Source organism: Centroberyx gerrardi, chromosome 16 (genome assembly GCF_048128805.1).
Source record: "Centroberyx gerrardi isolate f3 chromosome 16, fCenGer3.hap1.cur.20231027, whole genome shotgun sequence".
Taxonomy (NCBI): domain Eukaryota; kingdom Metazoa; phylum Chordata; class Actinopteri; order Beryciformes; family Berycidae; genus Centroberyx; species Centroberyx gerrardi.
In genome coordinates, this window is record NC_136012.1 from 5,556,675 (window position 1) to 5,580,602 (window position 23,928).

General features: G+C 49.5%; 26 non-coding genes across 26 annotated transcripts; all 26 read left to right on the forward strand.

Moving 5' to 3' along the window:
* The first annotated feature begins 1,380 nt into the window (after positions 1-1,380).
* Positions 1,381-1,453, forward strand: trnar-ccu (transfer RNA arginine (anticodon CCU)). The gene has a single exon. It is a non-coding gene; the product is annotated as a tRNA-Arg (tRNA).
* A 252-nt stretch (positions 1,454-1,705) lies between these two features.
* Positions 1,706-1,787, forward strand: trnal-uag (transfer RNA leucine (anticodon UAG)). Its single transcript has one exon. It is a non-coding gene; the product is annotated as a tRNA-Leu (tRNA).
* Positions 1,788-2,672: 885 nt separating this feature from the next.
* trnal-uag (transfer RNA leucine (anticodon UAG)) lies at positions 2,673-2,754 on the forward strand. Its single transcript has one exon. It is a non-coding gene; the product is annotated as a tRNA-Leu (tRNA).
* A 2,196-nt stretch (positions 2,755-4,950) lies between these two features.
* On the forward strand, positions 4,951-5,032 carry trnal-uag (transfer RNA leucine (anticodon UAG)). The gene has a single exon. It is a non-coding gene; the product is annotated as a tRNA-Leu (tRNA).
* A 259-nt stretch (positions 5,033-5,291) lies between these two features.
* On the forward strand, positions 5,292-5,363 carry trnam-cau (transfer RNA methionine (anticodon CAU)). Its single transcript has one exon. It is a non-coding gene; the product is annotated as a tRNA-Met (tRNA).
* Positions 5,364-5,917: 554 nt separating this feature from the next.
* trnal-uag (transfer RNA leucine (anticodon UAG)) lies at positions 5,918-5,999 on the forward strand. The gene has a single exon. It is a non-coding gene; the product is annotated as a tRNA-Leu (tRNA).
* An 873-nt stretch (positions 6,000-6,872) lies between these two features.
* Positions 6,873-6,954, forward strand: trnal-uag (transfer RNA leucine (anticodon UAG)). Its single transcript has one exon. It is a non-coding gene; the product is annotated as a tRNA-Leu (tRNA).
* Positions 6,955-7,840: 886 nt separating this feature from the next.
* On the forward strand, positions 7,841-7,913 carry trnar-ccu (transfer RNA arginine (anticodon CCU)). The gene has a single exon. It is a non-coding gene; the product is annotated as a tRNA-Arg (tRNA).
* Positions 7,914-8,533: 620 nt separating this feature from the next.
* trnal-uag (transfer RNA leucine (anticodon UAG)) lies at positions 8,534-8,615 on the forward strand. The gene has a single exon. It is a non-coding gene; the product is annotated as a tRNA-Leu (tRNA).
* A 1,235-nt stretch (positions 8,616-9,850) lies between these two features.
* Positions 9,851-9,932, forward strand: trnal-uag (transfer RNA leucine (anticodon UAG)). Its single transcript has one exon. It is a non-coding gene; the product is annotated as a tRNA-Leu (tRNA).
* Positions 9,933-10,818: 886 nt separating this feature from the next.
* trnar-ccu (transfer RNA arginine (anticodon CCU)) lies at positions 10,819-10,891 on the forward strand. The gene has a single exon. It is a non-coding gene; the product is annotated as a tRNA-Arg (tRNA).
* A 620-nt stretch (positions 10,892-11,511) lies between these two features.
* On the forward strand, positions 11,512-11,593 carry trnal-uag (transfer RNA leucine (anticodon UAG)). The gene has a single exon. It is a non-coding gene; the product is annotated as a tRNA-Leu (tRNA).
* Positions 11,594-12,466: 873 nt separating this feature from the next.
* Positions 12,467-12,548, forward strand: trnal-uag (transfer RNA leucine (anticodon UAG)). Its single transcript has one exon. It is a non-coding gene; the product is annotated as a tRNA-Leu (tRNA).
* An 886-nt stretch (positions 12,549-13,434) lies between these two features.
* On the forward strand, positions 13,435-13,507 carry trnar-ccu (transfer RNA arginine (anticodon CCU)). Its single transcript has one exon. It is a non-coding gene; the product is annotated as a tRNA-Arg (tRNA).
* Positions 13,508-14,471: 964 nt separating this feature from the next.
* On the forward strand, positions 14,472-14,553 carry trnal-uag (transfer RNA leucine (anticodon UAG)). Its single transcript has one exon. It is a non-coding gene; the product is annotated as a tRNA-Leu (tRNA).
* An 885-nt stretch (positions 14,554-15,438) lies between these two features.
* trnal-uag (transfer RNA leucine (anticodon UAG)) lies at positions 15,439-15,520 on the forward strand. Its single transcript has one exon. It is a non-coding gene; the product is annotated as a tRNA-Leu (tRNA).
* Positions 15,521-15,779: 259 nt separating this feature from the next.
* Positions 15,780-15,851, forward strand: trnam-cau (transfer RNA methionine (anticodon CAU)). The gene has a single exon. It is a non-coding gene; the product is annotated as a tRNA-Met (tRNA).
* A 554-nt stretch (positions 15,852-16,405) lies between these two features.
* Positions 16,406-16,487, forward strand: trnal-uag (transfer RNA leucine (anticodon UAG)). Its single transcript has one exon. It is a non-coding gene; the product is annotated as a tRNA-Leu (tRNA).
* Positions 16,488-17,360: 873 nt separating this feature from the next.
* trnal-uag (transfer RNA leucine (anticodon UAG)) lies at positions 17,361-17,442 on the forward strand. Its single transcript has one exon. It is a non-coding gene; the product is annotated as a tRNA-Leu (tRNA).
* Positions 17,443-18,328: 886 nt separating this feature from the next.
* Positions 18,329-18,401, forward strand: trnar-ccu (transfer RNA arginine (anticodon CCU)). The gene has a single exon. It is a non-coding gene; the product is annotated as a tRNA-Arg (tRNA).
* Positions 18,402-19,733: 1,332 nt separating this feature from the next.
* Positions 19,734-19,815, forward strand: trnal-uag (transfer RNA leucine (anticodon UAG)). Its single transcript has one exon. It is a non-coding gene; the product is annotated as a tRNA-Leu (tRNA).
* Positions 19,816-20,700: 885 nt separating this feature from the next.
* Positions 20,701-20,782, forward strand: trnal-uag (transfer RNA leucine (anticodon UAG)). Its single transcript has one exon. It is a non-coding gene; the product is annotated as a tRNA-Leu (tRNA).
* Positions 20,783-21,041: 259 nt separating this feature from the next.
* Positions 21,042-21,113, forward strand: trnam-cau (transfer RNA methionine (anticodon CAU)). The gene has a single exon. It is a non-coding gene; the product is annotated as a tRNA-Met (tRNA).
* Positions 21,114-21,667: 554 nt separating this feature from the next.
* Positions 21,668-21,749, forward strand: trnal-uag (transfer RNA leucine (anticodon UAG)). The gene has a single exon. It is a non-coding gene; the product is annotated as a tRNA-Leu (tRNA).
* An 873-nt stretch (positions 21,750-22,622) lies between these two features.
* Positions 22,623-22,704, forward strand: trnal-uag (transfer RNA leucine (anticodon UAG)). Its single transcript has one exon. It is a non-coding gene; the product is annotated as a tRNA-Leu (tRNA).
* Positions 22,705-23,590: 886 nt separating this feature from the next.
* Positions 23,591-23,663, forward strand: trnar-ccu (transfer RNA arginine (anticodon CCU)). The gene has a single exon. It is a non-coding gene; the product is annotated as a tRNA-Arg (tRNA).
* The last annotated feature ends 265 nt before the right edge of the window (positions 23,664-23,928 follow it).

A 23,928-nucleotide genomic window follows, 5' to 3' on the forward strand; every position in this document is an offset into this window, starting at 1 on the left:
TGTTTTGTAGACAGAAGATTGTGGAAGCAATCTTTCTCTCAGTGCTAGATTACGGTGATGTGATTTACAGACATGCGGCAACCTCCACTCTTAAGCCCCTAGATGCTGTCTACCATTCAGCCCTTAGATTTATAACTGGAGACACCTATGGTACTCATCATTGTACTCTTTATCAAAAAGTGGGTTGGCCTTCTCTCTCCACTAGAAGAGACCAGCATCTGTTTTTATTTATTTATAAAGGGCTTCTCCAAAAATTGCCCTTATATTTAACATCTCTTATTGGCTGGAGAGTTGGAACACATAACACCCGTTCACAGGACTGGCTAGTGCTGCAGGTTCCAAGAATCAACACTGATCTGGGAAAGATTGCTTTTAGATTTTTTGCACCATATATTTGGAATGAATTACAGCGTACTTTGCAGCTTGACATTCTGGTTCCAATGGGTCAATTTAGAAATCTAGTTAAAACCCTGATTGATTTTAGCTGTGACTGTTTTTTAAATTGACCTATTATTGTATTATATTACTTTTATTACTTTTATTATTTTTTATTCTTATTGTTATTCTTATTGTTCTTGTTACTATTATGGTATTATTGTTAATTATTTGATTGATATTGTACTTTAAATTGTTTGTTTTATGTTTTATAGATACAGTTTTGTACTCAGGTCTCTCTTGAAGATGAGATCTCGATCTCAAGATGACTTACCTGATTAAATAATGGTTTGTATATAAATATGGTGTGATAGCTTAACAGGATTATTACATGTATTTTGAGGCGGTATATGGTTTGCTTACCATCCTAATGTTGGTAAAGAAAAAAAGAAAGGCAAAAAGAAAAGCAAAACCAGACCTGTATTTTGAGGTACAATGACTTATAAGAGACGCCAACACTGTATTCTTCATGTACATGGTAAAATGTTGATGGATCTATGTGAATAAGCCTGAAATTAACATGGCCAGATAAATTCTAGTTAATTTTATGAAAAACAAGAAAAGAGTCCAGGGCATGGCTGATTGAAACCATGGCTGATTGAAAGCAGCTGGTAGTGTGGCCGAGTGCTGTCCAGTTTTGGCTGATTGACAGCAGAGTGTCGCAGCGGAAGCGTGCTGGGCCCATAACCCAGAGATCGATGGATCAAAACCATCCTCTGCTAAATCTTAGCTTTTCCATACAGAAAGCCTCCATCATGTCCACGACTCCCATGTCCATGCCTTCGTTGTACTGCCATCAAATGAGTAATCATCACGAGTAATCAACCCATGTCGACATTGACATGGGTTGGACACCACATCAGCATGTATTAGCAACAATTTTAGCTGAGAACGGCCATTACCGTGCTGGGTCTATATCGTGACACCGCAGCAGGCCTGGGTGTAGCCCCAGTGCCCTAATGGATAAGGCACTGGCCTCCTAAGCCAGGGATTGTGGGTTCAAGTCCCATCTGGGGTGATTGAAAGCAGGGTGGCGCAGCGGAAGTGTGCTGGCCCCATAGCCCAGAGGTCGATGGATAGAAACCATCCTCTGCTAAATCTTAGCTTTTCCAAACAGAAAGCGTCCACCATGTCCCCGACTACAACATTCATGCCTTCATTCTCCTGTCATCGCATGAAAAATCAGCCCATGTGTACATTGACATGCCTTCTCTCCTCTCTGCTGCAGTGGACACCATAGCTGCTTCCCAAGCATCGTGACCAGGAAGCTGGTAGTGTGGCCGAGTGGTCTAAGGCGCTGGATTTAGGCTCCAGTCTCTCTGGAGGCGTGGGTTCAAATCTCACCACTGCCCTAAAGCTTCTGGTTAGCTGTGCTCAATCCTTCTAGCAATACCTTCAACTTTATGTCAGGAAAATGTCAAAACACAGGACAGAGAGGCTGCTTGCAAAGTCCAATAAAGAAGCTGACACATCATCATCCACTTTTAAACATGTATTAGCAACAGTTTTAACTGAGAACGCCAGTTGCCATGCTGGTTCTATCTCGTCCCAGTGGCCTAATGGATGAGGAGCCAGAGATTATGGGTTCAAGTCCCGTTTTGGCTGACTGTTAGCAGAGTGGCGCAGCGGAAGCGTGCTGGGCCCATATCCCAGAGGTCGATGGATCGAAACCATTTTCTGCTAAATCTTAGCTTTTCCAAACAGAAAGCCTCCATCATGTCCACTACTCCAATGTCCATGCCTTTGTTCTACTCTCATCACATGAGTAATCAACCCATGTCGACATTGACATGGGTTGGACACCACAGCAGCATGTATTAGCAACAGTTTTAGCTGAGAACAGCTGTTACCGTGCTGGGTCTACATCGTGACACCGCAAGCAGCCGTGGGTGTAGCCCCAGTGCCCTAATGTATAAGGCACTTGCCTCCTAAGCCAGGGATTGTGGGTGATTGAAAGCCAGGGATCTGGGGTGATTGAAAGCAGAGTGGCGCAGCGGAAGCGTGCTGGGCCCATAACCCAGAGGTCGATGGATCGAAACCATCCTCTGCTAAATCTTAGCTTTTCCAAACAGAAAGCCTCCACCATGTCCCCGACGACAACATTCATGCCTTCATTCCTGCCTTCATTCTCCTGTCATCGCATGAAAAATCAGCCTATGTGTACATTGACATACCTTCTCTCCTCTCTGCTGCAGTGGACACCATAGGTGCTTCCCAAGCATCGTAACCGAGACGCTGGTAGTGTGGCCGAGTGGTCTAAAGCACTGGATTTAGGCGCCAGTCTCTCTGGAGGCGTGGGTTCAAATCCCACCACTGTCATAAAGCTTCTGGTTAGCTGTGCTCAATCCTTCTAGCAATACCTACAACTTTATGGCAGGAAAATGTCAAAACACAGGACAGAGAGGCTGCTTGCAAAGTACAATAAAGAAGCTGACACATCATCATCCACTTTTAAACATGTATTAGCAACAGTTTTAACTGAGAACGCCAGTTGCCATGCTTGTTTTATCTCGTCCCAGTGGCCTAATGGATGAGGAGCCAGAGATTGTGGGTTCAAGTCCCGTTTTGGCTGACTGAAAGCAGAGTGGCGCAGCGGAAGCGTGCTGGGCCCATAACCCAGAGGTCGATGGATCGAAACCATCCTCTGCTAAATCTTAGCTTTTCCAAACAGAAAGCCTCCATCATGTCCACGACTCCAATGTCCATGCCTTCGTTCTACTCTCATCACATGAGTAATCAACCCATGTCGACATTGACATGGGTTGGACACCACAGCAGCATGTATTAGCAACAGATTTAGCTGAGAACGGCCGTTACCGTGCTGTGTCTACATCGTGACACCGCAGCAGGCCATGGGTGTAGCCCCAGTGGCCTAATGGATAAGGAACTGGCCTCCTAAGCCAGGGATTGTGGGTTCATATCCCATCTGGGGTGATTGAAAGCAGAGTGGCGCAGCGGAAGCGTGCTGGGCCCATAACCCAGAGGTCGATGGATCGAAACCATCCTCTGCTAAATCTTAGCTTTTCCAAACAGAAAGCCTCCACCATGTCCCCGACTACAACATTCATGCCTTCATTCCTGCCTTCATTCTCCTGTCATCGCATGAAAAATCAGCCCATGTGTACATTGACGTGCCTTCTGTCCTCTCTGCTGCAGTGGACACCATAGCTGCTTCCCAAGCATCGCAACAGAGAAGCTGGTAGTGTGACCGAGTGGTCTAAGGCACTGGATTTAGGCTCCAGTCTCTCTGGAGGCATGGATTCAACTCCCACCACTGCCATAAAGCTTCTGGTTAGTTGTGCTCAATCCTTCTAGCACTACCTACAAATTTATGGCAGGAAAATGTCAAAACACAGGACAGAGAGGCTGCTTGCAAAGTACAATAAAGAAGCTGACACATCATCATCCACTTTTAAACATGTATTAGGAACAGTTTTAACTGAGAACGGCAGTTGCCATGCTGGTTCTAGCTCGTCCCAGTGGCCTAATGGATGAGGAGCCAGAGATTGTGGGTTTAAGTCCCGTTTTGGCTGTCTGAAAACAGAGTGGAGCAGCGGAAGCGTGCTGGGCCCATAACCCAGAGGTCGATGTATTGAAACCATCCTCTGCTAAATCTTAGCTTTTCCAAACAGAAAGCCTCAATCATGTCCACGACTCCAATGTCCATGCCTTCATTCTACTGTCATCACATGAGTAATCAACCCATGTCGACATTGACATGGGTTGGACACCACAGCAGCATGTATTAGCTACAGATTTAGCTGAGAACGGCCGTTACCGTGCTGGGTCTACATCGTGACACCGCAGGAGGCCATGGGTGTAGCCCCAGTGGCCTAATGGATAAGGCACTTGCCTCCTAAGCCAGGGATTGTGGGTTCAAGTCCCATCTGGGTTGATTGAAAGCAGAGTGGCGCAGCGGAAGCGTGCTGGGCCCATAACCCAGAGGTCGATGGATCGAAACCATCCTCTGCTAAATCTTAGCTTTTCCAAACAGAAAGCCTCCATCATGTCCACGACTCCAATGTCCATGCCTTCGTTCTACTCTCATCACATGAGTAATCAACCCATGTCGACATTGACATGGGTTGGACACCACAGCAGCATGTATTAGCAACAGTTTTAGCTGAGAACAGCCGTTACCGTGCTGGGTCTACATCGTGACACCGCAAGCAGCTGTGGGTGTAGCCCCAGTGCCCTAATGTATAAGGCACTTGCCTCCTAAGCCAGGGATTGTGGGTGATTGAAAGCCAGGGATCTGGGGTGATTGAAAGCAGAGTGGCGCAGCGGAAGCGTGCTGGGCCCATAACCCAGAGGTCGATGGATCGAAACCATCCTCTGCTAAATCTTAGCTTTTCCAAACAGAAAGCCTCCATCATGTCCACGACTACAACATTCCTGCCTTCAATCTCCTGTCATCGCATGAAAAATCAGCCCATGTGTACATTCACATACCTTCTCTCCTCTCTGCTGCAGTGGACACCATAGGTGCTTCCCAAGCATCGTATCCGAGACGCTGGTAGTGTGGCCGAGTGGTCTAAGGCGCTGGATTTAGGCTCCAGTCTCTCTGGAGGCGTGGGTTCAAATCCCATCACTGCCATAAAGCTTCTGGTTAGCTGTGCTCAATCCTTCTAGCAATACCTACAACTTTATGGCAGGAAAATGTCAAAACACAGGACAGAGAGGCTGCTTGCAAAGTACAATAAAGAAGCTGACACATCATCATCCACTTTTAAACATGTATTAGCAACAGTTTTAACTGAGAACGCCAGTTGCCATGCTTGTTTTATCTCGTCCCAGTGGCCTAATGGATGAGGAGCCAGAGATTGTGGGTTCAAGTCCCGTTTTGGCTGCCTGAAAGCAGAGTGGCGCAGCGGAAGCGTGCTGGGCCCATAACCCAGAGGTCGATGGTTCGAAACCATCCTCTGCTAAATCTTAGCTTTTCCAAACAGAAAGCCTCCATCATGTCCACGACTCCAATGTCCATGCCTTCGTTCTACTCTCATCACATGAGTAATCAACCCATGTCGACATTGACATGGGTTGGACACCACAGCAGCATGTATTAGCAACAGTTTTAGCTGAGAACAGCCGTTACCGTGCTGGGTCTACATCGTGACACCGCAAGCAGCCGTGGGTGTAGCCCCAGTGCCCTAATGGATAAGGCACTTGCCTCCTAAGCCAGGGATTGTGGGTGATTGAAAGCCAGGGATCTGGGGTGATTGAAAGCAGAGTGGCGCAGCGGAAGCGTGCTGGGCCCATAACCCAGAGGTCGATGGATCGAAACCATCCTCTGCTAAATCTTAGCTTTTCCAAACAGAAAGCCTCCACCATGTCCCAGACTACAACATTCATGCCTTCATTCCTGCCTTCATTCTCCTGTCATCACATGAAAAATCAGCCTATGTGTACATTGACATACCTTCTCTCCTCTCTGCTGCAATGGACACCATAGGTGCTTCCCAAGCATCGTAACCGAGACGCTGGTAGTGTGGCCGAGTGGTCTAAGGCACTGGATTTAGGCTCCAGTCTCTCTGGAGGCGTGGGTTCAAATCCCACCACTGCCATAAAGCTTCTGGTTAGCTGTGCTCAATCCTTCTAGCAATACCTATAACTTTATGTCAGGAAAATGTCAAAACACAGGACAGAGAGGCTGCTTGCAAAGTCCAATAAAGGAGCTGACACATCATCATCCACTTATAAACATGTATTAGCAACGGTTTTAACTGAGAACGCCAGTTGCCATGCTTGTTCTTTCTCGTCCCAGTCGCCTAATGGATGAGGAGCCAGAGTTTGTGGGTTCAAGTCCCATCTGGGGTGATTGAAAGCAGAGTGGCGCAGCGGAAGCGTGCTAGGCCCATAACCCAGAGGTCGATGTATTGAAACCATCCTCTGCTAAATCTTAGCTTTTCCAAACAGAAAGCCTCCATCATGTCCACGACTCCAATGTCCATGCCTTCGTTCTACTCTCATCACATGAGTAATCAACCCATGTGGACATTGACATGGGTTGGACACCACAGCAGCATGTATTAGCAACAATTTTAGCTGAGAACAGCCATTACCGTGCTGGGTCTACATCGTGACACCGCAGGCAGCCGTGGGTGTAGCCCCAGTCCCCTAATGGATAAGGCACTTGCCTCCTAAGCCAGGGATTGTGGGTGATTGAAAGCCAGGGATCTGGGGTGATTGAAAGCAGAGTGGCGCAGCGGAAGCGTGCTGGGCCCATAACCCAGAGGTCGATGGATCGAAACCATCCTCTGCTAAATCTTAGCTTTTCCAAACAGAAAGCCTCCATCATGTCCACGACTACAACATTCCTGCCTTCAGTCTCCTGTCATCGCATGAAAAATCAGCCCATGTGTACCTTGACATACCTTCTCTCCTCTCTGCTGCAGTGGACACCATAGGTGCTTCCCAAGCATCGTAACCGAGACGCTGGTAGTGTGGCCGAGTGGTCTAAGGCGCTGGATTTAGGCTCCAGTCTCTCTGGAGGCGTGGGTTCAAATCCCACCACTGCCATAAAGCTTCTGGTTAGCTGTGCTCAATCCTTCTAGCAATACCTACAACTTTATGGCAGGAAAATGTCAAAACACAGGACAGAGAGGCTGCTTGCAAAGTACAATAAAGAAGCTGACACATCATCATCCACTTTTAAACATGTATTAGCAACAGTTTTAACTGAGAACGCCAGTTGCCATGCTTGTTTGATCTCGTCCCAGTGGCCTAATGGATGAGGAGCCAGAGATTGTGGGTTCAAGTCCCGTTTTGGCTGACTGAAAGCAGAGTGGCGCAGCGGAAGCGTGCTGGGCCCATAACCCAGAGGTCGATGGATCGAAACCATCCTCTGCCGAATCTTAGCTTTTCCAAACAGAAAGCCTCCATCATGTCCACGACTCCAATGTCCATGCCTTCGTTCTACTCTCATCACATGAGTAATCAACCCATGTCGACATTGACATGGGTTGGACACCACAGCAGCATGTATTAGCAACAGTTTTAGGTGAGAACAGCCGTTACCGTGCTGGGTCTACAACGTGACACCGCAAGCAGCTGTGGGTGTAGCCCCAGTGCCCTAATGTATAAGGCACTTGCCTCCTAAGCCAGGGATCTGGGGTGATTGAAAGCAGAGTGGCGCAGCGGAAGCGTGCTGGGCCCATAACCCAGAGGTCGATGGATCGAAACCATCCTCTGCTAAATCTTAGCTTTTCCAAACAGAAAGCCTCCACCATGTCCCCGACTACAACATTCCTGCCTTCATTCTCCTGTCATCGCATGAGTAATCAACCCATGTCGACATTGACATGGGTTGGACACCACAGCAGCATGTATTAGCCACAGATTTAGCTGAGAACGGCCGTTACCGTGCTGGGTCTACATCGTGACACCGCAGCAGGCCATGGGTGTAGCCCCAGTGGCCTAATGGATAAGGCACTGGCCTCCTAAGCCAGGGATTGTGGGTTCAAGTCCCATCTGGGGTGATTGAAAGCAGAGTGGCGCAGCGGAAGCGTGCTGGGCCCATAACCCAGAGGTCGATGGATCGAAACCATCCTCTGCTAAATCTTAGCTTTTCCAAACAGAAAGCCTCCATCATGTCCACGACTCCAATGTCCATGCCTTCGTTCTACTCTCATCACATGAGTAATCAACCCATGTCGACATTGACATGGGTTGGACACCACAGCAGCATGTATTAGCAACAGTTTTAGCTGAGAACAGCCGTTACCGTGCTGGGTCTACATCGTGACACCGCAAGCAGCCGTGGGTGTAGCCCCAGTGCCCTAATGGATAAGGCACTTGCCTCCTAAGCCAGGGATTGTGGGTGATTGAAAGCCAGGGATCTGGGGTGATTGAAAGCAGAGTGGCGCAGCGGAAGCGTGCTGGGCCCATAACCCAGAGGTCGATGGATCGAAACCATCCTCTGCTAAATCTTAGCTTTTCCAAACAGAAAGCCTCCACCATGTCCCAGACTACAACATTCCTGCCTTCATTCTCCTGTCATCGCATGAAAAATCAGCCTATGTGTACATTGACATACCTTCTCTCCTCTCTGCTGCAGTGGACACCATAGGTGCTTCCCAAGCATCTTAACCGAGACGCTGGTAGTGTGGCCGAGTGGTCTAAGGCACTGGATTTAGGCTCCAGTCTCTCTGGAGGCGTGGGTTCAAATCCCACCACTGCCATAAAGCTTCTGGTTAGCTGTGCTCAATCCTTCTAGCAATACCTATAACTTTATGTCAGGAAAATGTCAAAACACAGGACAGAGAGGCTGCTTGCAAAGTCCAATAAAGGAGCTGACACATCATCATCCACTTATAAACATGTATTAGCAACAGTTTTAACTGAGAACGCCAGTTGCCATGCTTGTTCTTTCTCGTCCCAGTCGCCTAATGGATGAGGAGCCAGAGATTGTGGGTTCAAGTCCCGTTTTGGCTGACTGAAAGCAGAGTGGCGCAGCGGAAGCGTGCTGGGCCCATAACCCAGAGGTCGATGGATCGAAACCATCCTCTGCTAAATCTTAGCTTTTCCAAACAGAAAGCCTCCATCATGTCCACGACTCCAATGTCCATGCCTTCGTTCTACTCTCATCACATGAGTAATCAACCCATGTCGACATTGACATGGGTTGGACACCACAGCAGCATGTATTAGCAACAGATTTAGCTGAGAACGGCCGTTACCGTGCTGTGTCTACATCGTGACACCGCAGCAGGCCATGGGTGTAGCCCCAGTGGCCTAATGGATAAGGAACTGGCCTCCTAAGCCAGGGATTGTGGGTTCATATCCCATCTGGGGTGATTGAAAGCAGAGTGGCGCAGCGGAAGCGTGCTGGGCCCATAACCCAGAGGTCGATGGATCGAAACCATCCTCTGCTAAATCTTAGCTTTTCCAAACAGAAAGCCTCCACCATGTCCCCGACTCCAATGTCCATGCCTTCGTTCTACTCTCATCACATGAGTAATCAACCCATGTGGACATTGACATGGGTTGGACACCACAGCAGCATGTATTAGCAACAATTTTAGCTGAGAACAGCCATTACCGTGCTGGGTCTACATCGTGACACCGCAAGCAGCCGTAGGTGTAGCCCCAGTCCCCTAATGGATAAGGAACTGGCCTCCTAAGCCAGGGATTGTGGGTGATTGAAAGCCAGGGATCTGGGGTGATTGAAAGCAGAGTGGCGCAGCGGAAGCGTGCTGGGCCCATAACCCAGAGGTCGATGGATCGAAACCATCCTCTGCTAAATCTTAGCTTTTCCAAACAGAAAGCCTCCATCATGTCCACGACTACAACATTCCTGCCTTCAGTCTCCTGTCATCGCATGAAAAATCAGCCCATGTGTACGTTGACATACCTTCTCTCCTCTCTGCTGCAGTGGACACCATAGGTGCTTCCCAAGCATCGTAACCGAGACGCTGGTAGTGTGGCCGAGTGGTCTAAGGCGCTGGATTTAGGCTCCAGTCTCTCTGGAGGCGTGGGTTCAAATCCCACCACTGCCATAAAGCTTCTGGTTAGCTGTGCTCAATCCTTCTAGCAATACCTACAACTTTATGGCAGGAAAATGTCAAAACACAGGACAGAGAGGCTGCTTGCAAAGTACAATAAAGAAGCTGACACATCATCATCCACTTTTAAACATGTATTAGCAACAGTTTTAACTGAGAACGCCAGTTGCCATGCTTGTTTGATCTCGTCCCAGTGGCCTAATGGATGAGGAGCCAGAGATTGTGGGTTCAAGTCCCGTTTTGGCTGACTGAAAGCAGAGTGGCGCAGCGGAAGCGTGCTGGGCCCATAACCCAGAGGTCGATGGATCGAAACCATCCTCTGCTAAATCTTAGCTTTTCCAAACAGAAAGCCTCCATCATGTCCACGACTCCAATGTCCATGCCTTCGTTCTACTCTCATCACATGAGTAATCAACCCATGTCGACATTGACATGGGTTGGACACCACAGCAGCATGTATTAGCAACAGTTTTAGGTGAGAACAGCCGTTACCGTGCTGGGTCTACATCGTGACACCGCAAGCAGCTGTGGGTGTAGCCCCAGTGCCCTAATGTATAAGGCACTTGCCTCCTAAGCCAGGGATCTGGGGTGATTGAAAGCAGAGTGGCGCAGCGGAAGCGTGCTGGGCCCATAACCCAGAGGTCGATGGATCGAAACCATCCTCTGCTAAATCTTAGCTTTTCCAAACAGAAAGCCTCCACCATGTCCCCGACTACAACATTCCTGCCTTCATTCTCCTGTCATCGCATGAGTAATCAACCCATGTCGACATTGACATGGGTTGGACACCACAGCAGCATGTATTAGCCACAGATTTAGCTGAGAACGACCGTTACCGTGCTGGGTCTACATCGTGACACCGCAGCAGGCCATGGGTGTAGCCCCAGTGGCCTAATGGATAAGGCACTGGCCTCCTAAGCCAGGGATTGTGGGTTCAAGTCCCATCTGGGGTGATTGAAAGCAGAGTGGCGCAGCGGAAGCGTGCTGGGCCCATAACCCAGAGGTCGATGGATCGAAACCATCCTCTGCTAAATCTTAGCTTTTCCAAACAGAAAGCCTCCATCATGTCCACGACTCCAATGTCCATGCCTTCGTTCTACTCTCATCACATGAGTAATCAACCCATGTCGACATTGACATGGGTTGGACACCACAGCAGCATGTATTAGCAACAGTTTTAGCTGAGAACAGCCGTTACCGTGCTGGGTCTACATCGTGACACCGCAAGCAGCCGTGGGTGTAGCCCCAGTGCCCTAATGGATAAGGCACTTGCCTCCTAAGCCAGGGATTGTGGGTGATTGAAAGCCAGGGATCTGGGGTGATTGAAAGCAGAGTGGCGCAGCGGAAGCGTGCTGGGCCCATAACCCAGAGGTCGATGGATCGAAACCATCCTCTGCTAAATCTTAGCTTTTCCAAACAGAAAGCCTCCACCATGTCCCAGACTACAACATTCCTGCCTTCATTCTCCTGTCATCGCATGAAAAATCAGCCTATGTGTACATTGACATACCTTCTCTCCTCTCTGCTGCAGTGGACACCATAGGTGCTTCCCAAGCATCGTAACCGAGACGCTGGTAGTGTGGCCGAGTGGTCTAAGGCACTGGATTTAGGCTCCAGTCTCTCTGGAGGCGTGGGTTCAAATCCCACCACTGCCATAAAGCTTCTGGTTAGCTGTGCTCAATCCTTCTAGCAATACCTATAACTTTATGTCAGGAAAATGTCAAAACACAGGACAGAGAGGCTGCTTGCAAAGTCCAATAAAGGAGCTGACACATCATCATCCACTTATAAACATGTATTAGCAACAGTTTTAACTGAGAACGCCAGTTGCCATGCTTGTTCTTTCTCGTCCCAGTCGCCTAATGGATGAGGAGCCAGAGTTTGTGGGTTCAAGTCCCATCTGGGGTGATTGAAAGCAGAGTGGCGCAGCGCAAGCGTGCTAGGCCCATAACCCAGAGGTCGATGTATTGAAACCATCCTCTGCTAAATCTTAGCTTTTCCAAACAGAAAGCCTCCATCATGTCCACGACTCCAATGTCCATGCCTTCGTTCTACTCTCATCACATGAGTAATCAACCCATGTGGACATTGACATGGGTTGGACACCACAGCAGCATGTATTAGCAACAATTTTAGCTGAGAACAGCCATTACCGTGCTGGGTCTACATCGTGACACCGCAAGCAGCCGTAGGTGTAGCCCCAGTCCCCTAATGGATAAGGAACTGGCCTCCTAAGCCAGGGATTGTGGGTGATTGAAAGCCAGGGATCTGGGGTGATTGAAAGCAGAGTGGCGCAGCGGAAGCGTGCTGGGCCCATAACCCAGAGGTCGATGGATCGAAACCATCCTCTGCTAAATCTTAGCTTTTCCAAACAGAAAGCCTCCATCATGTCCACGACTACAACATTCCTGCCTTCAGTCTCCTGTCATCGCATGAAAAATCAGCCCATGTGTACGTTGACATACCTTCTCTCCTCTCTGCTGCAGTGGACACCATAGGTGCTTCCCAAGCATCGTAACCGAGACGCTGGTAGTGTGGCCGAGTGGTCTAAGGCGCTGGATTTAGGCTCCAGTCTCTCTGGAGGCGTGGGTTCAAATCCCACCACTGCCATAAAGCTTCTGGTTAGCTGTGCTCAATCCTTCTAGCAATACCTACAACTTTATGGCAGGAAAATGTCAAAACACAGGACAGAGAGGCTGCTTGCAAAGTACAATAAAGAAGCTGACACATCATCATCCACTTTTAAACATGTATTAGCAACAGTTTTAACTGAGAACGCCAGTTGCCATGCTTGTTTGATCTCGTCCCAGTGGCCTAATGGATGAGGAGCCAGAGATTGTGGGTTCAAGTCCCGTTTTGGCTGACTGAAAGCAGAGTGGCGCAGCGGAAGCGTGCTGGGCCCATAACCCAGAGGTCGATGGATCGAAACCATCCTCTGCTGAATCTTAGCTTTTCCAAACAGAAAGCCTCCATCATGTCCACGACTCCAATGTCCATGCCTTCGTTCTACTCTCATCACATGAGTAATCAACCCATGTCGACATTGACATGGGTTGGACACCACAGCAGCATGTATTAGCAACAGTTTTAGGTGAGAACAGCCGTTACCGTGCTGGGTCTACATCGTGACACCGCAAGCAGCTGTGGGTGTAGCCCCAGTGCCCTAATGTATAAGGCACTTGCCTCCTAAGCCAGGGATCTGGGGTGATTGAAAGCAGAGTGGTGCAGCGGAAGCGTGCTGGGCCCATAACCCAGAGGTCGATGGATCGAAACCATCCTCTGCTAAATCTTAGCTTTTCCAAACAGAAAGCCTCCACCATGTCCCCGACTACAACATTCCTGCCTTCATTCTCCTGTCATCGCATGAGTAATCAACCCATGTCGACATTGACATGGGTTGGACACCACAGCAGCATGTATTAGCCACAGATTTAGCTGAGAACGGCCGTTACCGTGCTGGGTCTACATCGTGACACCGCAGCAGGCCATGGGTGTAGCCCCAGTGGCCTAATGGATAAGGCACTGGCCTCCTAAGCCAGGGATTGTGGGTTCAAGTCCCATCTGGGGTGATTGAAAGCAGAGTGGCGCAGCGGAAGCGTGCTGGGCCCATAACCCAGAGGTCGATTGATCGAAACCATCCTCTGCTAAATCTTAGCTTTTCCAAACAGAAAGCCTCCATCATGTCCACGACTCCAATGTCCATGCCTTCGTTCTACTCTCATCACATGAGTAATCAACCCATGTCGACATTGACATGGGTTGGACACCACAGCAGCATGTATTAGCAACAGTTTTAGCTGAGAACAGCCGTTACCGTGCTGGGTCTACATCGTGACACCGCAAGCAGCCGTGGGTGTAGCCCCAGTGCCCTAATGGATAAGGCACTTGCCTCCTAAGCCAGGGATTGTGGGTGATTGAAAGCCAGGGATCTGGGGTGATTGAAAGCAGAGTGGCGCAGCGGAAGCGTGCTGGGCCCATAACCCAGAGGTCGATGGATCGAAACCATCCTCTGCTAAATCTTAGCTTTTCCAAACAGAAAGCCTCCATCATGTCCACGACTCCAATGTCCATGCCTTCGTTCTACTCTCATCACATGAGTAATCAACCCATGTCGACATTGACATGGGTTGGACACCACAGCAGCATGTATTAGCAACAGTTTTAGCTGAGAACAGCCGTTACCGTGCTGGGTCTACATCGTGACACCGCAAGCAGCCGTGGGTGTAGCCCCAGTGCCCTAATGGATAAGGCACTTGCCTCCTAAGCCAGGGATCTGGGGTGATTGAAAGCAGAGTGGCGCAGCGGAAGCGTGCTGGGCCCATAACCCAGAGGTCGATGGATCGAAACCATCCTCTGCTAAATCTTAGCTTTTCCAAACAGAAAGCCTCCACCATGTCCCAGACTACAACATTCCTGCCTTCATTCTCCTGTCATCGCATGAAAAATCAGCCTATGTGTACATTGACATACCTTCTCTCCTCTCTGCTGCAGTGGACACCATAGGTGCTTCCCAAGCATCATAACCGAGACGCTGGTAGTGTGGCCGAGTGGTCTAAGGCACTGGATTTAGGCTCCAGTCTCTCTGGAGGCGTGGGTTCAAATCCCACCACTGCCATAAAGCTTCTGGTTAGCTGTGCTCAATCCTTCTAGCAATACCTATAACTTTATGTCAGGAAAATGTCAAAACACAGGACAGAGAGGCTGCTTGCAAAGTCCAATAAAGGAGCTGACACATCATCATCCACTTATAAACATGTATTAGCAACAGTTTTAACTGAGAACGCCAGTTGCCATGCTTGTTCTTTCTCGTCCCAGTCGCCTAATGGATGAGGAGCCAGAGTTTGTGGGTTCAAGTCCCATCTGGGGTGATTGAAAGCAGAGTGGCGCAGCGGAAGCGTGCTAGGCCCATAACCCAGAGGTCGATGTATTGAAACCATCCTCTGCTAAATCTTAGCTTTTCCAAACAGAAAGCCTCCATCATGTCCACGACTCCAATGTCCATGCCTTCGTTCTACTCTCATCACATGAGTAATCAACCCATGTGGACATTGACATGGGTTGGACACCACAGCAGCATGTATTAGCAACAATTTTAGCTGAGAACAGCCATTACCGTGCTGGGTCTATATCGTGACACCGCAAGCAGCCGTGGGTGTAGCCCCAGTCCCCTAATGGATAAGGCACTTGCCTCCTAAGCCAGGGATTGTGGGTGATTGAAAGCCAGGGATCTGGGGTGATTGAAAGCAGAGTGGCGCAGCGGAAGCGTGCTGGGCCCATAACCCAGAGGTCGATGGATCGAAACCATCCTCTGCTAAATCTTAGCTTTTCCAAACAGAAAGCCTCCACCATGTCCCCGACGACAACATTCATGCCTTCATTCCTGCCTTCGTTCTCCTGTCATCGCATGAAAAATCAGTCTATGTGTACATTGACATACCTTCTCTCCTCTCTGCTGCAGTGGACACCATAGGTGCTTCCCAAGCATCCTAACCGAGACGCTGGTAGTGTGGCCGAGTGGTCTAAGGCGCTGGATTTAGGCTCCAGTCTCTCTGGAGGCGTGGGTTCAAATCCCACCACTGCCATAAAGCTTCTGGTTAGCTGTGCTCAATCCTTCTAGCAATACCTACAACTTTATGGCAGGAAAATGTCAAAACACAGGACAGAGAGGCTGCTTGCAAAGTACAATAAAGAAGCTGACACATCATCATCCACTTTTAAACATGTATTAGCAACAGTTTTAACTGAGAACGCCAGTTGCCATGCTTGTTTTATCTCGTCCCAGTGGCCTAATGGATGAGGAGCCAGAGATTGTGGGTTCAAGTCCCGTTTTGGCTGCCTGAAAGCAGAGTGGCGCAGCGGAAGCGTGCTGGGCCCATAACCCAGAGGTCGATGGTTCGAAACCATCCTCTGCTAAATCTTAGCTTTTCCAAACAGAAAGCCTCCATCATGTCCACGACTCCAATGTCCATGCCTTCGTTCTACTCTCATCACATGAGTAATCAACCCATGTCGACATTGACATGGGTTGGACACCACAGCAGCATGTATTAGCAACAGTTTTAGCTGAGAACAGCCGTTACCGTGCTGGGTCTACATCGTGACACCGCAAGCAGCCGTGGGTGTAGCCCCAGTGTCCTAATGGATAAGGCACTTGCCTCCTAAGCCAGGGATTGTGGGTGATTGAAAGCCAGGGATCTGGGGTGATTGAAAGCAGAGTGGCGCAGCGGAAGCGTGCTGGGCCCATAACCCAGAGGTCGATGGATCGAAACCATCCTCTGCTAAATCTTAGCTTTTCCAAACAGAAAGCCTCCACCATGTCCCAGACTACAACATTCCTGCCTTCATTCCTGCCTTCATTCTCCTGTCATCACATGAAAAATCAGCCTATGTGTACATTGACATACCTTCTCTCCTCTCTGCTGCAATGGACACCATAGGTGCTTCCCAAGCATCGTAACCGAGACGCTGGTAGTGTGGCCGAGTGGTCTAAGGCACTGGATTTAGGCTCCAGTCTCTCTGGAGGCGTGGGTTCAAATCCCACCACTGCCATAAAGCTTCTGGTTAGCTGTGCTCAATCCTTCTAGCAATACCTATAACTTTATGTCAGGAAAATGTCAAAACACAGGACAGAGAGGCTGCTTGCAAAGTCCAATAAAGGAGCTGACACATCATCATCCACTTATAAACATGTATTAGCAACGGTTTTAACTGAGAACGCCAGTTGCCATGCTTGTTCTTTCTCGTCCCAGTCGCCTAATGGATGAGGAGCCAGAGTTTGTGGGTTCAAGTCCCATCTGGGGTGATTGAAAGCAGAGTGGCGCAGCGGAAGCGTGCTAGGCCCATAACCCAGAGGTCGATGTATTGAAACCATCCTCTGCTAAATCTTAGCTTTTCCAAACAGAAAGCCTCCATCATGTCCACGACTCCAATGTCCATGCCTTCGTTCTACTCTCATCACATGAGTAATCAACCCATGTGGACATTGACATGGGTTGGACACCACAGCAGCATGTATTAGCAACAATTTTAGCTGAGAACAGCCATTACCGTGCTGGGTCTACATCGTGACACCGCAGGCAGCCGTGGGTGTAGCCCCAGTCCCCTAATGGATAAGGCACTTGCCTCCTAAGCCAGGGATTGTGGGTGATTGAAAGCCAGGGATCTGGGGTGATTGAAAGCAGAGTGGCGCAGCGGAAGCGTGCTGGGCCCATAACCCAGAGGTCGATGGATCGAAACCATCCTCTGCTAAATCTTAGCTTTTCCAAACAGAAAGCCTCCATCATGTCCACGACTACAACATTCCTGCCTTCAGTCTCCTGTCATCGCATGAAAAATCAGCCCATGTGTACCTTGACATACCTTCTCTCCTCTCTGCTGCAGTGGACACCATAGGTGCTTCCCAAGCATCATAACCAAGACGCTGGTAGTGTGGCCGAGTGGTCTAAGGCGCTGGATTTAGGCTCCAGTCTCTCTGGAGGCGTGGGTTCAAATCCCACCACTGCCATAAAGCTTCTGGTTAGCTGTGCTCAATCCTTCTAGCAATACCTACAACTTTATGGCAGGAAAATGTCAAAACACAGGACAGAGAGGCTGCTTGCAAAGTACAATAAAGAAGCTGACACATCATCATCCACTTTTAAACATGTATTAGCAACAGTTTTAACTGAGAACGCCAGTTGCCATGCTTGTTTGATCTCGTCCCAGTGGCCTAATGGATGAGGAGCCAGAGATTGTGGGTTCAAGTCCCGTTTTGGCTGACTGAAAGCAGAGTGGCGCAGCGGAAGCGTGCTGGGCCCATAACCCAGAGGTCGATGGATCGAAACCATCCTCTGCTGAATCTTAGCTTTTCCAAACAGAAAGCCTCCATCATGTCCACGACTCCAATGTCCATGCCTTCGTTCTACTCTCATCACATGAGTAATCAACCCATGTCGACATTGACATGGGTTGGACACCACAGCAGCATGTATTAGCAACAGTTTTAGGTGAGAACAGCCGTTACCGTGCTGGGTCTACATCGTGACACCGCAAGCAGCTGTGGGTGTAGCCCCAGTGCCCTAATGTATAAGGCACTTGCCTCCTAAGCCAGGGATCTGGGGTGATTGAAAGCAGAGTGGCGCAGCGGAAGCGTGCTGGGCCCATAACCCAGAGGTCGATGGATCGAAACCATCCTCTGCTAAATCTTAGCTTTTCCAAACAGAAAGCCTCCACCATGTCCCCGACTACAACATTCCTGCCTTCATTCTCCTGTCATCGCATGAGTAATCAACCCATGTCGACATTGACATGGGTTGGACACCACAGCAGCATGTATTAGCCACAGATTTAGCTGAGAACGGCCGTTACCGTGCTGGGTCTACATCGTGACACCGCAGCAGGCCATGGGTGTAGCCCCAGTGGCCTAATGGATAAGGCACTGGCCTCCTAAGCCAGGGATTGTGGGTTCAAGTCCCATCTGGGGTGATTGAAAGCAGAGTGGCGCAGCGGAAGCGTGCTGGGCCCATAACCCAGAGGTCGATGGATCGAAACCATCCTCTGCTAAATCTTAGCTTTTCCAAACAGAAAGCCTCCATCATGTCCACGACTCCAATGTCCATGCCTTCGTTCTACTCTCATCACATGAGTAATCAACCCATGTCGACATTGACATGGGTTGGACACCACAGCAGCATGTATTAGCAACAGTTTTAGCTGAGAACAGCCGTTACCGTGCTGGGTCTACATCGTGACACCGCAAGCAGCCGTGGGTGTAGCCCCAGTGCCCTAATGGATAAGGCACTTGCCTCCTAAGCCAGGGATTGTGGGTGATTGAAAGCCAGGGATCTGGGGTGATTGAAAGCAGAGTGGCGCAGCGGAAGCGTGCTGGGCCCATAACCCAGAGGTCGATGGATCGAAACCATCCTCTGCTAAATCTTAGCTTTTCCAAACAGAAAGCCTCCATCATGTCCACGACTCCAATGTCCATGCCTTCGTTCTACTCTCATCACATGAGTAATCAACCCATGTCGACATTGACATGGGTTGGACACCACAGCAGCATGTATTAGCAACAGTTTTAGCTGAGAACAGCCGTTACCGTGCTGGGTCTACATCGTGACACCGCAAGCAGCCGTGGGTGTAGCCCCAGTGCCCTAATGGATAAGGCACTTGCCTCCTAAGCCAGGGATTGTGGGTGATTGAAAGCCAGGGATCTGGGGTGATTGAAAGCAGAGTGGCGCAGCGGAAGCGTGCTGGGCCCATAACCCAGAGGTCGATGGATCGAAACCATCCTCTGCTAAATCTTAGCTTTTCCAAACAGAAAGCCTCCATCATGTCCACGACTCCAATGTCCATGCCTTCGTTCTACTCTCATCACATGAGTAATCAACCCATGTCGACATTGACATGGGTTGGACACCACAGCAGCATGTATTAGCAACAGTTTTAGCTGAGAACAGCCGTTACCGTGCTGGGTCTACATCGTGACACCGCAAGCAGCCGTGGGTGTAGCCCCAGTGCCCTAATGGATAAGGCACTTGCCTCCTAAGCCAGGGATCTGGGGTGATTGAAAGCAGAGTGGCGCAGCGGAAGCGTGCTGGGCCCATAACCCAGAGGTCGATGGATCGAAACCATCCTCTGCTAAATCTTAGCTTTTCCAAACAGAAAGCCTCCACCATGTCCCAGACTACAACATTCCTGCCTTCATTCTCCTGTCATCGCATGAAAAATCAGCCTATGTGTACATTGACATACCTTCTCTCCTCTCTGCTGCAGTGGACACCATAGGTGCTTCCCAAGCATCATAACCGAGACGCTGGTAGTGTGGCCGAGTGGTCTAAGGCACTGGATTTAGGCTCCAGTCTCTCTGGAGGCGTGGGTTCAAATCCCACCACTGCCATAAAGCTTCTGGTTAGCTGTGCTCAATCCTTCTAGCAATACCTATAACTTTATGTCAGGAAAATGTCAAAACACAGGACAGAGAGGCTGCTTGCAAAGTCCAATAAAGGAGCTGACACATCATCATCCACTTATAAACATGTATTAGCAACAGTTTTAACTGAGAACGCCAGTTGCCATGCTTGTTCTTTCTCGTCCCAGTCGCCTAATGGATGAGGAGCCAGAGTTTGTGGGTTCAAGTCCCATCTGGGGTGATTGAAAGCAGAGTGGCGCAGCGGAAGCGTGCTAGGCCCATAACCCAGAGGTCGATGTATTGAAACCATCCTCTGCTAAATCTTAGCTTTTCCAAACAGAAAGCCTCCATCATGTCCACGACTCCAATGTCCATGCCTTCGTTCTACTCTCATCACATGAGTAATCAACCCATGTGGACATTGACATGGGTTGGACACCACAGCAGCATGTATTAGCAACAATTTTAGCTGAGAACAGCCATTACCGTGCTGGGTCTATATCGTGACACCGCAAGCAGCCGTGGGTGTAGCCCCAGTCCCCTAATGGATAAGGCACTTGCCTCCTAAGCCAGGGATTGTGGGTGATTGAAAGCCAGGGATCTGGGGTGATTGAAAGCAGAGTGGCGCAGCGGAAGCGTGCTGGGCCCATAACCCAGAGGTCGATGGATCGAAACCATCCTCTGCTAAATCTTAGCTTTTCCAAACAGAAAGCCTCCACCATGTCCCCGACGACAACATTCATGCCTTCATTCCTGCCTTCGTTCTCCTGTCATCGCATGAAAAATCAGTCTATGTGTACATTGACATACCTTCTCTCCTCTCTGCTGCAGTGGACACCATAGGTGCTTCCCAAGCATCCTAACCGAGACGCTGGTAGTGTGGCCGAGTGGTCTAAGGCGCTGGATTTAGGCTCCAGTCTCTCTGGAGGCGTGGGTTCAAATCCCACCACTGCCATAAAGCTTCTGGTTAGCTGTGCTCAATCCTTCTAGCAATACCTACAACTTTATGGCAGGAAAATGTCAAAACACAGGACAGAGAGGCTGCTTGCAAAGTACAATAAAGAAGCTGACACATCATCATCCACTTTTAAACATGTATTAGCAACAGTTTTAACTGAGAACGCCAGTTGCCATGCTTGTTTTATCTCGTCCCAGTGGCCTAATGGATGAGGAGCCAGAGATTGTGGGTTCAAGTCCCGTTTTGGCTGCCTGAAAGCAGAGTGGCGCAGCGGAAGCGTGCTGGGCCCATAACCCAGAGGTCGATGGTTCGAAACCATCCTCTGCTAAATCTTAGCTTTTCCAAACAGAAAGCCTCCATCATGTCCACGACTCCAATGTCCATGCCTTCGTTCTACTCTCATCACATGAGTAATCAACCCATGTCGACATTGACATGGGTTGGACACCACAGCAGCATGTATTAGCAACAGTTTTAGCTGAGAACAGCCGTTACCGTGCTGGGTCTACATCGTGACACCGCAAGCAGCCGTGGGTGTAGCCCCAGTGTCCTAATGGATAAGGCACTTGCCTCCTAAGCCAGGGATTGTGGGTGATTGAAAGCCAGGGATCTGGGGTGATTGAAAGCAGAGTGGCGCAGCGGAAGCGTGCTGGGCCCATAACCCAGAGGTCGATGGATCGAAACCATCCTCTGCTAAATCTTAGCTTTTCCAAACAGAAAGCCTCCACCATGTCCCAGACTACAACATTCCTGCCTTCATTCCTGCCTTCATTCTCCTGTCATCACATGAAAAATCAGCCTATGTGTACATTGACATACCTTCTCTCCTCTCTGCTGCAATGGACACCATAGGTGCTTCCCAAGCATCGTAACCGAGACGCTGGTAGTGTGGCCGAGTGGTCTAAGGCACTGGATTTAGGCTCCAGTCTCTCTGGAGGCGTGGGTTCAAATCCCACCACTGCCATAAAGCTTCTGGTTAGCTGTGCTCAATCCTTCTAGCAATACCTATAACTTTATGTCAGGAAAATGTCAAAACACAGGACAGAGAGGCTGCTTGCAAAGTCCAATAAAGGAGCTGACACATCATCATCCACTTATAAACATGTATTAGCAACGGTTTTAACTGAGAACGCCAGTTGCCATGCTTGTTCTTTCTCGTCCCAGTCGCCTAATGGATGAGGAGCCAGAGTTTGTGGGTTCAAGTCCCATCTGGGGTGATTGAAAGCAGAGTGGCGCAGCGGAAGCGTGCTAGGCCCATAACCCAGAGGTCGATGTATTGAAACCATCCTCTGCTAAATCTTAGCTTTTCCAAACAGAAAGCCTCCATCATGTCCACGACTCCAATGTCCATGCCTTCGTTCTACTCTCATCACATGAGTAATCAACCCATGTGGACATTGACATGGGTTGGACACCACAGCAGCATGTATTAGCAACAATTTTAGCTGAGAACAGCCATTACCGTGCTGGGTCTACATCGTGACACCGCAGGCAGCCGTGGGTGTAGCCCCAGTCCCCTAATGGATAAGGCACTTGCCTCCTAAGCCAGGGATTGTGGGTGATTGAAAGCCAGGGATCTGGGGTGATTGAAAGCAGAGTGGCGCAGCGGAAGCGTGCTGGGCCCATAACCCAGAGGTCGATGGATCGAAACCATCCTCTGCTAAATCTTAGCTTTTCCAAACAGAAAGCCTCCATCATGTCCACGACTACAACATTCCTGCCTTCAGTCTCCTGTCATCGCATGAAAAATCAGCCCATGTGTACCTTGACATACCTTCTCTCCTCTCTGCTGCAGTGGACACCATAGGTGCTTCCCAAGCATCATAACCGAGACGCTGGTAGTGTGGCCGAGTGGTCTAAGGCGCTGGATTTAGGCTCCAGTCTCTCTGGAGGCGTGGGTTCAAATCCCACCACTGCCATAAAGCTTCTGGTTAGCTGTGCTCAATCCTTCTAGCAATACCTACAACTTTATGGCAGGAAAATGTCAAAACACAGGACAGAGAGGCTGCTTGCAAAGTACAATAAAGAAGCTGACACATCATCATCCACTTTTAAACATGTATTAGCAACAGTTTTAACTGAGAACGCCAGTTGCCATGCTTGTTTGATCTCGTCCCAGTGGCCTAATGGATGAGGAGCCAGAGATTGTGGGTTCAAGTCCCGTTTTGGCTGACTGAAAGCAGAGTGGCGCAGCGGAAGCGTGCTGGGCCCATAACCCAGAGGTCGATGGATCGAAACCATCCTCTGCTGAATCTTAGCTTTTCCAAACAGAAAGCCTCCATCATGTCCACGACTCCAATGTCCATGCCTTCGTTCTACTCTCATCACATGAGTAATCAACCCATGTCGACATTGACATGGGTTGGACACCACAGCAGCATGTATTAGCAACAGTTTTAGGTGAGAACAGCCGTTACCGTGCTGGGTCTACATCGTGACACCGCAAGCAGCTGTGGGTGTAGCCCCAGTGCCCTAATGTATAAGGCACTTGCCTCCTAAGCCAGGGATCTGGGGTGATTGAAAGCAGAGTGGCGCAGCGGAAGCGTGCTGGGCCCATAACCCAGAGGTCGATGGATCGAAACCATCCTCTGCTAAATCTTAGCTTTTCCAAACAGAAAGCCTCCACCATGTCCCCGACTACAACATTCCTGCCTTCATTCTCCTGTCATCGCATGAGTAATCAACCCATGTCGACATTGACATGGGTTGGACACCACAGCAGCATGTATTAGCCACAGATTTAGCTGAGAACGGCCGTTACCGTGCTGGGTCTACATCGTGACACCGCAGCAGGCCATGGGTGTAGCCCCAGTGGCCTAATGGATAAGGCACTGGCCTCCTAAGCCAGGGATTGTGGGTTCAAGTCCCATCTGGGGTGATTGAAAGCAGAGTGGCGCAGCGGAAGCGTGCTGGGCCCATAACCCAGAGGTCGATGGATCGAAACCATCCTCTGCTAAATCTTAGCTTTTCCAAACAGAAAGCCTCCATCATGTCCACGACTCCAATGTCCATGCCTTCGTTCTACTCTCATCACATGAGTAATCAACCCATGTCGACATTGACATGGGTTGGACACCACAGCAGCATGTATTAGCAACAGTTTTAGCTGAGAACAGCCGTTACCGTGCTGGGTCTACATCGTG